Source organism: Octodon degus, unplaced genomic scaffold (assembly GCF_000260255.1).
Source record: "Octodon degus isolate 3935 unplaced genomic scaffold, OctDeg1.0 scaffold00155, whole genome shotgun sequence".
Classification (NCBI taxonomy): Eukaryota; Metazoa; Chordata; class Mammalia; order Rodentia; family Octodontidae; genus Octodon; species Octodon degus.
In genome coordinates this window covers 6,188,581-6,200,140 of record NW_004524731.1, presented here as the reverse complement: position 1 = coordinate 6,200,140, position 11,560 = coordinate 6,188,581, and positions in this window count along the sequence as shown.

Here is an 11,560-nt window from a genome sequence, read left to right as displayed (position 1 = left end):
TTTTTTTTTGGAAGGCGCTACAGGGTGTTCAGTCTCACTACTAGATCGGACTCATAGTGATCCGCCTATTTACAGCCTCCCAAGAGCTAGGATTACAGGTGTGTGCCACCATGTCCAGTCTCAATTGCTGTCTCAGCATTCCCCAGGGGTGGGGCCATCACATTAGGTCCAGGATTGAACCCCTGGCCCCTACCCCTGCTTGCAGGTGCTTTAATCCACTGAGCTATTTGGCTGGCCCTTTAAATGATTTTTTGGGTTGAAGTTGATATTGTCATCAAACAGGATAGCTACCTCTACTTTTTTTCTGGTTTTCAAAGGTGTGTAGAATTGTTTTTCAATCTTTGACTTTCAGTGTGTGAATTTCCTTTTGAGTTAAACATTTTTCTTGTATGCAGCATATTGTTGGATTTTCTTTTTTAATCCACTCTGCCAATCTGTTTCTTTTGATTGGTGAGTTAAGGCTGCTTACTTTGATGATTATAACTGATATGTATTGGCTTATCTTTGCCATGTTATTCTCCTACTGTAGGTTCCATACTATTTCCCTCTTTTTGATTGCTTATCTGTTTGGTGGTTCCTTTCTTGAAGCTGTGTTTATTTCTGTCTCTTTCTAGAATATTTGTCAGTACTCTTTGTAGGTTTGGTTTGGTGGTCATGAATTTCTTCAGTTGTTCTTTTTCATGGAAGGATCTTATCTCTTCATTAAATTTGGCAGACAGTTTTGCAGGGTTCATCAATCTATGTTTGGATTTGTTTTCTTTCAGTACCTGAAATGCTTTACTCCAAGCTCTTCTTGATTTGATGTTTTGTGTTGATAAATCTGCCATGATTCTGATGGGCTTTCCATTGTAGGTAATCTGTTTCTTCTCTCTAGCAGCTTTTTTTTCCTATCAGCTTTTAGTATTCTATTCTTTTGCTGAATTTCTGAGATTTTGATTATTATGTGTCTAGGTGTAGGTTTATTTTGATTGTGACTGTTTGGCATTCTATATGCCTCACTTAACTATATGTCAGATTCTTTTCTCATGTTTGGAAACTTTTCTGCTAACAGTCTTTTTATGTCATTTTGCTGTCTCTTGCTGCTTCATTGACACCTATTATTCTTACATTATTTTTCTTTGTGTCATCTTGTAGCTGCTGAATTGTTATTTCCTGGTTCCTTGTTAGTTTTGAGAGACTTTTTCCCTTTCACATGCATTAGCTGCACCACTGTCTTTGAGGTCTGAAAGTCCATCTTCAGTTTCACTCAAGCAGTTTTCCAGCTTTCACTGGAGTTCTTAATTTCCGACATATCTGTTTGAATCTGTTTCATTCATTCTAATTCTTTCTTGTATTGTTTGTCCAATATTTCCATCATTTTTCTACTCTCCTCTATTTTTTAATCTATGTCTTCTTTTTAATCTATGTCATATTTCAGCCCTTTAGCTGTGCTGAACAATTCTTCCACAATTGTCATTTCATTTTTTACCTAAGAGGTTATTTCTTTTCTAGCCTGTTGGACTCATTTCTTTACTTCAGTTGTTTTCATTTCAGAAACTTCAAGTGTGTGATTTACAAGTTCATGCATGTCTTTGTCTTCTGGATTTGTTCTTGGTTTGCTGGAGGATTGAGATCGCCTTTTGCTCCTATGTTTTGGAGTCTTTGAAGCTCTCAGTAATCACCCAGACATAGTGGTGTTGTGAGAGTGATGAGCCACGTGTCAGTAAGATTCCTGTTACAGGGGGAGAATGGTCAGACTCACCATGGCTGTAGCTACTAGTGGGGGCAATTGGTGGATACTCAACAAAGCTTCAATGTAGGTGGTGAATTTTGGCCGGACTCACCAAGATACCTAGAGCCACCTAGAATCCTTCTAAATTCTTAGTATGTTAGACCATTGCCAGCACAAACTCCATACCTGTGCTGGGGGCAAAGTGGTGCAGCTTGCCAGAATTCCACAGGTCAACCAGAGTCCTAAGTTCTTAAATGGATGGACCAGGCACCAGGAAACCTCCATGCCAGAGATTGCAGCTCTGCAGAGTCCCTGTGGGCTGCTCAGGTTCCTCCTTAGTTCTTTTTTTTTTTTTTTTTTCATATTTTCACCCTTTAATTAAATCTACATTTCCACAGACTCCATCATTTAGCAAAACTGAAAACCTTGCATAATAAATTCCAGAGATGACAGATTAAGTTACTTACACAAATGGCCAAGATTGCAGCATATTTTTCTGAAAACACACAAATGTGCCATCAGCATAGGAGCTGAAGCTCTCTGAGTGGACTGGCCTGGGCTGGCAGCATCCATGACAGTTCCACAGTGTGGTACGTCTTCAGCACAGACTTCCCAACTGATCTCCAGAAATCTTTTTCTTTTTCTTTTTCTTTCTTTTTTTTTGAAGGAAGGAAAGGTTTATTTAGCTCACAGTTACTGGAGGTTTCAGTCCAAACTCAGCTGGGTCCAGGCAGAGTGGCACATAGCAGAAAGCAACCTTTCATGGTGGAGGCAAAGAGCAAGAGCACAAGGGAGAGGTAGCAGCAGCTCAAGCCCCTTTTCTTCCCACCTTACATTGCAATGCAAATTACCTGCCCCAGGGCAGGTGCAGCAACCACACCCACAGTAATCAACCACAAACTCCAGAAGCCCCCCCCCAATACTGCATGAAGCTTTGGGGGGACACCTAGACACAAACCATAACATTCCACCCCTAGACCCCCAAAGACTCATGCACATCCCTTTATGCAAAAGCCATTCTAGTCCATCTCTATATTGCCAAAGTCCCAACAGTTTCAGCACTGCTGAAGAGTCCAAGTCCCAAGTCTCCTCCAAGATCCAAGGCAAACTCTTAGCTGTGAGCTCCTGTACAAAAAAAAGTTAAACACATCCAACATTCAAAAGCCCAAGATACCAGCGGAAAAGTATAAAAACGAAACATAAGAAGTAAAGCCATGGTGTCATGCTGAGCTGTAGGGGACCCAGGCCAACAACCCCCGACATTGCCAGTCAAGCGGAAGACCCAACACCATCATGGGCCACTGGACTCCCCTGGAACATTCCGCTGAGTCCACACACCTATAATATTCAAACAACAGAACTAAAAAAAAGGGGGGATACAGATGAATGTCCATTCAGTATCTGTGTATTCAAAGTGGTTAGGATAGATACACAGTTACATTCTCCCAATGAATAGAGGGATTTGTTCTAATGGTGTTTGTAAATAGGATCTCAAGTCTGCATCCTGCACAGCAATCAACCACTAGGAAGAATGTATGCAGTGCATTAATTATTAAAACTGTCCTACCAACCTGATCTGAAACTGTCTCACTGCTATTTGTTCATCAACAAAACCATGGGGGGAAAAAGGCACAAGATAAACATTACCATTCCAAAAGGTACACACAGCAGGATACCAAGCATTGGGACCACAGCAAGTCCAAAATCCAGCAGGGCAGATATTAAGTCCTGCAGTTCCATGTGGGACATCCCAAACAATCTGAGATGAGTTGTGAGCTCCATGAGGCTCCACCCCTGTGGCACTCAAGGTGGTAGCTCCCATGGCTTCTCTCTTAGGCCGGCTTTGCTCCCTCTTTGCAGTTTCCCTTAGACAATCCATGTTCCTGGCTTTTCCAAACTTCTGGGGTTTCCACTGAATAAGCTTCTCACTCACAGCTTCACACATTGCCCTCTCAGGGGCACACTGCTTGGCCTCCCAGGTCTTCTTCTGAAATTGAGGTGGAAGCCTTCTTAACCTCAGAACTCCTGCATTCTGAATGCATCTAAAACCAATGCCACATAGATGATGCCAAGGTCTGCTACCAGCTGGAGCACTAGCCAGGCTTTACTCTCTCTTGGCTATAGGGGTCGAGTGCCTGGATGGCTGTGCACTCTGACCCTGATTTGGAGAAATAATTTCTGCATGCCACCGCCATTCTGGAACCTGGTGCAGTGGCCACTGCCACCATTCTGGAACAGGGGGCCCTGTGGCTTTCCCCTCAAGACAAAGTCGCTGACCTTTGCAGTTCTGAGGCTGTAAAGGGTGGAGACCTGCCTCCTCCTGTGATGCCCTCAGGCCATCCTTTCCATTCTCAGGTTCCTTCCCAGCAATGGAGATCCTCTCAGCTCCATCTTTGCAGTCTACAGCTTTCTTGGCACTTTCTTTCTGGCCAAGCTCACATTTTAAATCCTCCTGCTGGGCTCCTTGCTCTTTATTCTCAACATAAATCTGACTAAAAGCTCCCAGTAACAACCAGGCCACTGCCCCAATATTTGGCTGCTTTGAAATATCTTTTGCCAGATTGATCAGTCCACCATGCTTAAACTCAGTCTCAGGCAAAGTCTCTGGACATGAGCAAAATGCAGACAGCTTTTCTGCAAAGTCAAAATACAAATGATCTGGAGTTCAACAGCCAATGCAGTCCTTTTTCCCAGCAGAAACCTCCCCAGCCTGGTCTTTACAGGCCGGCTATCCATCAGCCTTCTGGTCTTCTGAGCTCTGATCAGAATCTCCCACACAGAATAGCTGAAGCTGTTCCAGCACTTCACTTGTGGGCAACATCTCCAAAGGTTTCCTATCTCTTCCCATAAGCCATTCCCAAAGCTTGTAATCCACAGGGTCAGGTTGAGCCACAGCAACGACCCCACTCCTGGTACCAAATTCTGTCTTAGTTACTGTTCTCTCATTGCTGGGACAGATACCCCACACTCAAAATGAAGGAAGGAAAGGTTTATTTAGCTCACAGTTACTGGAGGTTTCAATCCAAACTCAGCTGGCTCCAAGGCAGAGCGGCACAAGGCAGAGGGCAACCTTTCATGGTGGAGGCAAAGAGTCCCCCCTTAATTCTTAAAAGGCTGGACTGGCACCAGCTCAAGCTTCACACCTGTGAGCTGGGGGTTAATGGTCAGAGCTTACTAGTCTGGCAGGCTATCCAGAGTCCTTTCCAGAATTCTTAAATGGTACCAGGAAAGATCCATGCCTGCACATGTGCTAGGCTCACCAATCACAGCTGGTGAGAATATGTATTGTTGTCGCTGGGTGGAACTCTCTAGAAATTACTTATGTCCACATGTTCAAATTCATGTTTCAACTCTAATATTCCTTTATTGGCTTTTTGTCTAGTCTGTCTATTTGTGATAGTGGGGTATTATGGTCCCTCACTCTAATTGTGTTTGTTTAATCTGATCTTTTATATCCTGTAGTGTATGTTTTATGAAGTTGGGTGCACTGATGTTCAGCACATATATATTTATAATAGTTAACTATTCCTATTAAATTGTTTCCTTAACCAATATGTCATAACTTTCTTTGCATTTTCTGCTTAGTTTTGACTTGAAGCCTACTTTTCTGAAGTATAGTTATAGCTACTTGGTTTAGAGCTCCTGTTTCATGGAATATTGCTTTTGTCCTTTGACTTTTTAACAATTTTTTTTTCCTGTGGAACTGGGGATTAAACTCAGACCCTTGCACTTGCCAGGATTGAATTCAGACCTTTGCACTTGCTCACTTATTCTACTGAAACATCTGCCTGGCCCCCTGTCCTTTGAGTTTTATCATTTGAGTTTCTTTTAGGTTAAATGTGATTCTTGTGTACAGTACACCTTTATGTTTTGTTTTTCAATCTAATCTGCTACTGTGTGTCTTTTGGTTGGGGAGTTGAGAGTGTTCACATTGAGAATTATTGAAGGCACTGATTTATTTCTACAATTGTGTTATTTTTCTGTTACTAATTCCTGTTTGGTCCCTTCTTTTTAACTGCTTGGCCTGCTTAGTGGATTCATCTTTCTAGACTTTTTGTTCTCTTGTATGTGAAAAAATTTTCAAGTGCTATTTTTTGTGGGCATAAATTTATTTAGGTGTTGTTTGTTATAGAAAGACATTATTCTTATAGAAAGTTTGAAAAATAGATTTGCAACATGTATTAGTCTGTGTCGGAGGTTTTCTTTTATAGCTCGAAATATTTCACTTGGCGCTGCCTTGGCCTTTAAGTTTTGTGTTGAGAAATCTGCTGTAATTCTAACAGGGTTGTCATTGTGAGTGATCTGTTGCATTACTATTAAATTTTTGTTCAGCTGTTGGACTTATGGGATTTTTGATTATGATGTGTCATGAAGTTTTTGTTTTGTTTTTTCTCCTGATTGTAGCTTTTTAGAGTTTGGTATGCCTCATTTATCTGTTAAGGTCTTTCCATATATTTGAAACAGATATTCCGTTTCTGTGCTATGATTTCTGTAAATAGGTATTTTATGACATTTGTGTTAACTTCCGATTTTTCACTAATCTGAGATTCGTCTTTGCATCATCCTTGCTTTTGGATCTATTTTCCACTTTCTCTTGCTTTTATATCTCTGAGTTTATATTCAACTCTGTCAGCCTTATTTTCTAGTTTTGACACTCCTCAAGTTGATCACTCTACTCCCAATATTTTAATAGAATATTTATCTACTGCATTTCTTTTTAGTACATTTTGATTTGTTTTAGCTTACCTATCTTTTTATTACTGCTTCCATAATTTCACTGATCACTTTATTATGTCTATTACCTATTTAGTTGTATTACCTTTGAGCTCCCCAAGCACCTTATTGAATTTTTGTCTCTTCTTCTATCATTTTATAATTCAGTTAGTTAGCTTTTGATTTTCTTCCCATCATTGCTGGATGGATCAGCTTTGGGGGAGTTGGGAGTTCTTGGAGCCAATACATTGCCTTGCTTTTTCATGTTTCTATTGGTGTGTGTGTGTGTGTGTGTGTGTGTGTGTGTGTGTGCATGCTCATCTGAAGGTTGAGGGATGATTGTAGCATAAGAACTTTGCTGATAGAACAGTGATCTCTTTTGTTAACATTGCTTTCCATTGTCATACTCTGGCTGTAGGTAACTTTGGGTCTTTGGCTTTGTCTGAGGATCGGATGACCTTCATTAATTTGGAGAGTGGATGTTGCAATGTTCATGGCCCAGAACTGCAGTATTGATGACAAGCCAGATACTGGCACACAGTGAAAGCTAATTAATAGCAACAGCCATTTCACCCTGACAATAGCAAAAAAACAGGAAACAATAATATATTCAAAAACAAACTGGATGTTGACATAAGAACCAATAAACACTACCACTCTATCACTCTTAACAATAGAAAACAGATGTGCAGTAATTATATAGGCACAAACACAAACCATATATAGACATAAAATAAATATCTACTGGATATATGAACTATACCATCATTAACAATGGAAAAGGGTTCCACAGTAATAGCATAGCGTCAACTAAGCATCTAGAGGTTAATAAAACTTAACAGAATACTAATAAAAATGGAGGACGGAAAGAAAATAAAAGAAGTTCATTTTGAAAAATAAGAAATAGAAGATGAGGAAAAAGGAAAGTTAAATAAAAGACCTTATTAAGGAAAAAAAGAAAATTAAAAGAATTAGGTAAAAGTAACAGACAAGAACAATCAAGAAAAAGAAAAACAGAGAAAATGGAGAGAAAAAAACCCAAAATGCCAATGAAGGAAAAGAGAAATGAGTCTAAATATTCCTTCATGCATTTGAGTTAGTAGTTTATTTCTAGGATCTTTTGTATTGGAATTACTAGATATGGGGGAAAGATAGAGAGTCACTACTGTGTCTTGTTTCCATATCACATCATTGTGTGTGAATGCTGAAACCCATCTCCCCTTTCCTTCTGGGTATGGTCCATCAATAGTGTCTTGCCTAGGGTTCATTTCACTCCAACTACTCCTAGTTTCTATGTCTTTTTGCCCCAAGTCACTGCTTTCTCCATCTAACCACATGGCCTGTGGGTTTGTGAAGTGCACCCCGAAGCAGTCCAGTGGAAGTAATGACAGCATTTTCAGACCCAACCCCTCAGAAACCACACACAACTGCCCTGGCTTTTTTTTTTTTTGGGTACTGGGGATTGAACTCATGATGTTGAACTTGCCAAGCAAGCACTTATTCTACTGAGCAATCTCCCCAGCCTTTTGTGTGTGTGTGTGTGTGTGTGTGTGTGTGTGTGTGTGTGTGTGTTCTGGCTTCTTGCCACAGAGGACAAGACCTCTGTGTCTTTCCTGGCCTGAGATTAAACTTCTCAAGGGTCCATGTCCAGCCTATGCCTTCTCCACTGTCTTCTGGGGTATCTCCTACCCAGTTACTGTTATTGGGTGACCCAAGGGAACCAATTCCAGGGCCATGAACACTGCTCTCTGAGGCCAGAACACCCAACATGTCCTGTCATCATGGTACTGGGAGAAAGGTATGGTATTGAGTACATGTGCCGTTCATAGCTCTGTTCTTTATGAGAATGAACAGCTACCCACAGGCTCCCACAACAACCAAACTCAGGTTACACATTAAAGGCCTCTCATTCTCTCTTCTAAAACTCATAGGAGACTTTTCAGAGTCGACTGCAGGGTGGAGGTAGGAGGCAGGTGGGGAGGGATCAGCACCCTGAGCTCTAGCCCTATCCTTACCATATATACCAGGAATGTTTGTCCTGGTCCTAGAGTCTTTTAATTCAGTACTAGGCTAAATCATTTCTTTTCTTTCTTCTTTTTTTTTTTTGCGGAACTAGGGATTGAACTCAGACCCTTGCGCTTGCCAGGGAAGCACTTATTCCACTGAACCATCTCTCAGGCCTCGACTAAACCATTTCTAAATGAACTGAAAAACAAAAAGCTTTTCATATGAAGTCAGCAATTTAAACTCTAAAAATCCATAGAAGAGGCCTATTATTTGAACCTCACTCTGAAAGCACAAATGTTTCAAATGATATCAGTCTCCCTCTGCACAAGGCCCATCAGTTCAGGGCATAAGGTGGGACAAAACTATGGCTAGCCAATAAGATTGTAAAGTATAATTGCTCTGGTAAAATTGATTAAATTGGGATCCAATGGGGAAATGAGTCACGTAGCAAGTGAGCATGAATATAGAATAGGGGCTTTACCTGTAGGAGGTAGGTTAGCGACTCTTCCTGGCTTCTTCAAGGGGATACCTGTTTAGAATATCAATCCCTGATGTCCATCCCTAGGGAGTTATATGGCTACATTTGTTTAATCTTTTGTCTTGAGGTCTGACCCATGGCAAAGTGCCTGTCTCTTCCATAGTTGCAAGGTGTCTTGTCTTCCATACTGGCTCCTCTGTGGGCATAGGTCTGTCTGACTATTTACACTATTTATATCTAACTTAGGTGCCTACAACAACTTCATACCATAAACAATGTTTCAAAGCAATACTACCAAAAAATCACCTTTCTTTTTTTCCACTTACACTAAGTTGTACAGTCGTGACAATTTGTGGTGTGGCAGATCTGGTGTGCAATTCACCTCCTGTCTGAGCTCATCCTCACCTGGTCACTGAACATCCCTGTCCCTGGACCAGGTCGGAAGCTCAGGCCTAGTGCTATTTTTCCTACAGGAGAATGAGTTCATGAACTTGAAGAGTCTACATGCTCTGGGAAGTGACCCCAAATACCAGATCTTTGTAAGCACATTCATGTTTGTCCTGTTTGTGTCCTGTGTGCTGGTTCAAAAAGAGATGTTACATCTATTGGTCTGGTTGGTGGTTTCAGCATCTAATTTTAATTGGTTTATGAAAATGAATGATCTATTAGGATAAACTTTCAGGAACAATGATGCAGAGTGTGGTTGGGGCAAACCCAGACTTGCTAGGGATCCAGCCAAGTCCTCTGGGTCCACAGATCAGAACTCTGCAAGGCTCAGCTCTATTTGTGTAAGGGTCTAGCCATGACCCCATGGTTATGACACCTGCATTTGACAAGCATTGCCCAACTCATAAATCCTCTGTCAGTGAAGCACCAAGACCCTGGCTGCTGGGAAGAGTGATGGCCACAAGCCAAGGACACGTGGACCACAGCACTCTTGCAGAATGGAAGCTGCTGCTTGAAGAATATGCTGATAACTCATACAAGCAGCCATTCCTTACAACTTGTTACAGGACATGTGCTACTCATTACATAGTGGGCTGTCCTTCTAGGAGAACAGACCATCCATACCACTGTGAGTTCTGAATGTCATCTCTGGGTGGTTAGGGTTCATGGCATCACCACTTGCAAGAGCACTGTGTGGTTAAGGAGAACTCAACTAAATAACCTGTTTGTCCAGATTTTACTTCAGCAGATAGCACATAGTTAATCTCGGTCTAAGTTAGATACTAATCCTCTGCAGAACTCTGGGAAGGAAACAGGATTCAGCTTCTACCCAGCTTCTCAACTGGGTATAAAGTGGTTTAATTTCTTTTTTTCTTTTTCTTTTTCCTTTTTTGGCAGAACCAAGGATTGAACTCAGGCCCTCGCACTTGCCAGACAAGTGCTTATTGTACTGAGCCATCTCCCTGGCCCCAAATGGTTTAATTTCTGACTAAGATAGTTAAAAGTAAGTGCATTTAACCAATTGCCAAGATTATGTGTATTGATGTGAGAAGAACTGAAAAATAGTGATTTTTTTTAAATGTGGAAGAAAAAAAATAAAAAAATGTGGAAGATTTCCAAAACCACACAGTCACAAAATAAGCTGTAACCAATTAATGTAGCACATTAATGTAATGGTGGCCAAACACGCTTTAGAAGCACCATTAATAACAGAACTTAAGTGTTTAGTGGAGGCTGTTAGGTTTTATTGCTGGTGGCAGTGCAAAAAAGAAGCAGAAATAAAGAGGTTGGGGAGCCTCCATTAACCCTGAAGACAGGGAGAGGGTTGAGGGCAGTACAATGGAGTGATCGTCTGACTTGAGACAGGGAGGACAAGACTTTATGAATTTTTGCTAGGGACAGAGTTTGAGGGGCAGATTCAGTGACACACAAGGAGGAGGAGCTGACTGGAGGTTCCTTTATGTGCATGGGAAAAGCAAAAGGAAGTTGTAACCAGGGCTGGGTGGGGAAGAAGGAGGATGTGGTCACTGGGAAGATAAGATGTTTTGGGGATTCAGCCATGTTGAATCAGGGCCATGACAGTTTAGCAGTTTGTACTCTGGCCAGAATCTATCATTCCTTTCTTTTAGTTGCTGGGAAGGGGCAATGAATCTCTTAGACTGCTTCCTGCAGAATGGAGGCCTTGTCTTGGGGGTGAGAAGGTTCAGAGTCTCACTACTAGATCGGACTTGTAGTGATCCACCTGTTTACAGCTCCCAAGTTCTAGGATTACAGGCACACTACCACACCAAGTCTCAATTGCCATCTCGGCATGCCCCAGGGGCAGGACCACCATAGCAGGGCCGGGGCAGCCCCTGCACCTGCTTGCAGGCTCTTTAATCCACTGAGCTATTTGGCCAGCTGTAAGAATAAATCAAATTGATACATCCTGAAATATCTTTATCAAAAAAAGGAAAGAAAAATTCAAATTCATGTAATAAGGGATCAAAGGATGAAATCACTACACACCCTATAGAAATTCAGAAGATCATCAATACTCACTTCCAAAGTCTTGCATTCCCAGGATGGAAAACACAGAAGAAATGGACAGATTCCTAGATACATATGAATAGTCAAAGTTGAATCAAGAAGATATAAAAATTCTGAATATCCAAAATATCAGTGAATGAAACTGAAAATGCAAACAAACAAAAAAAAAAAAAAAA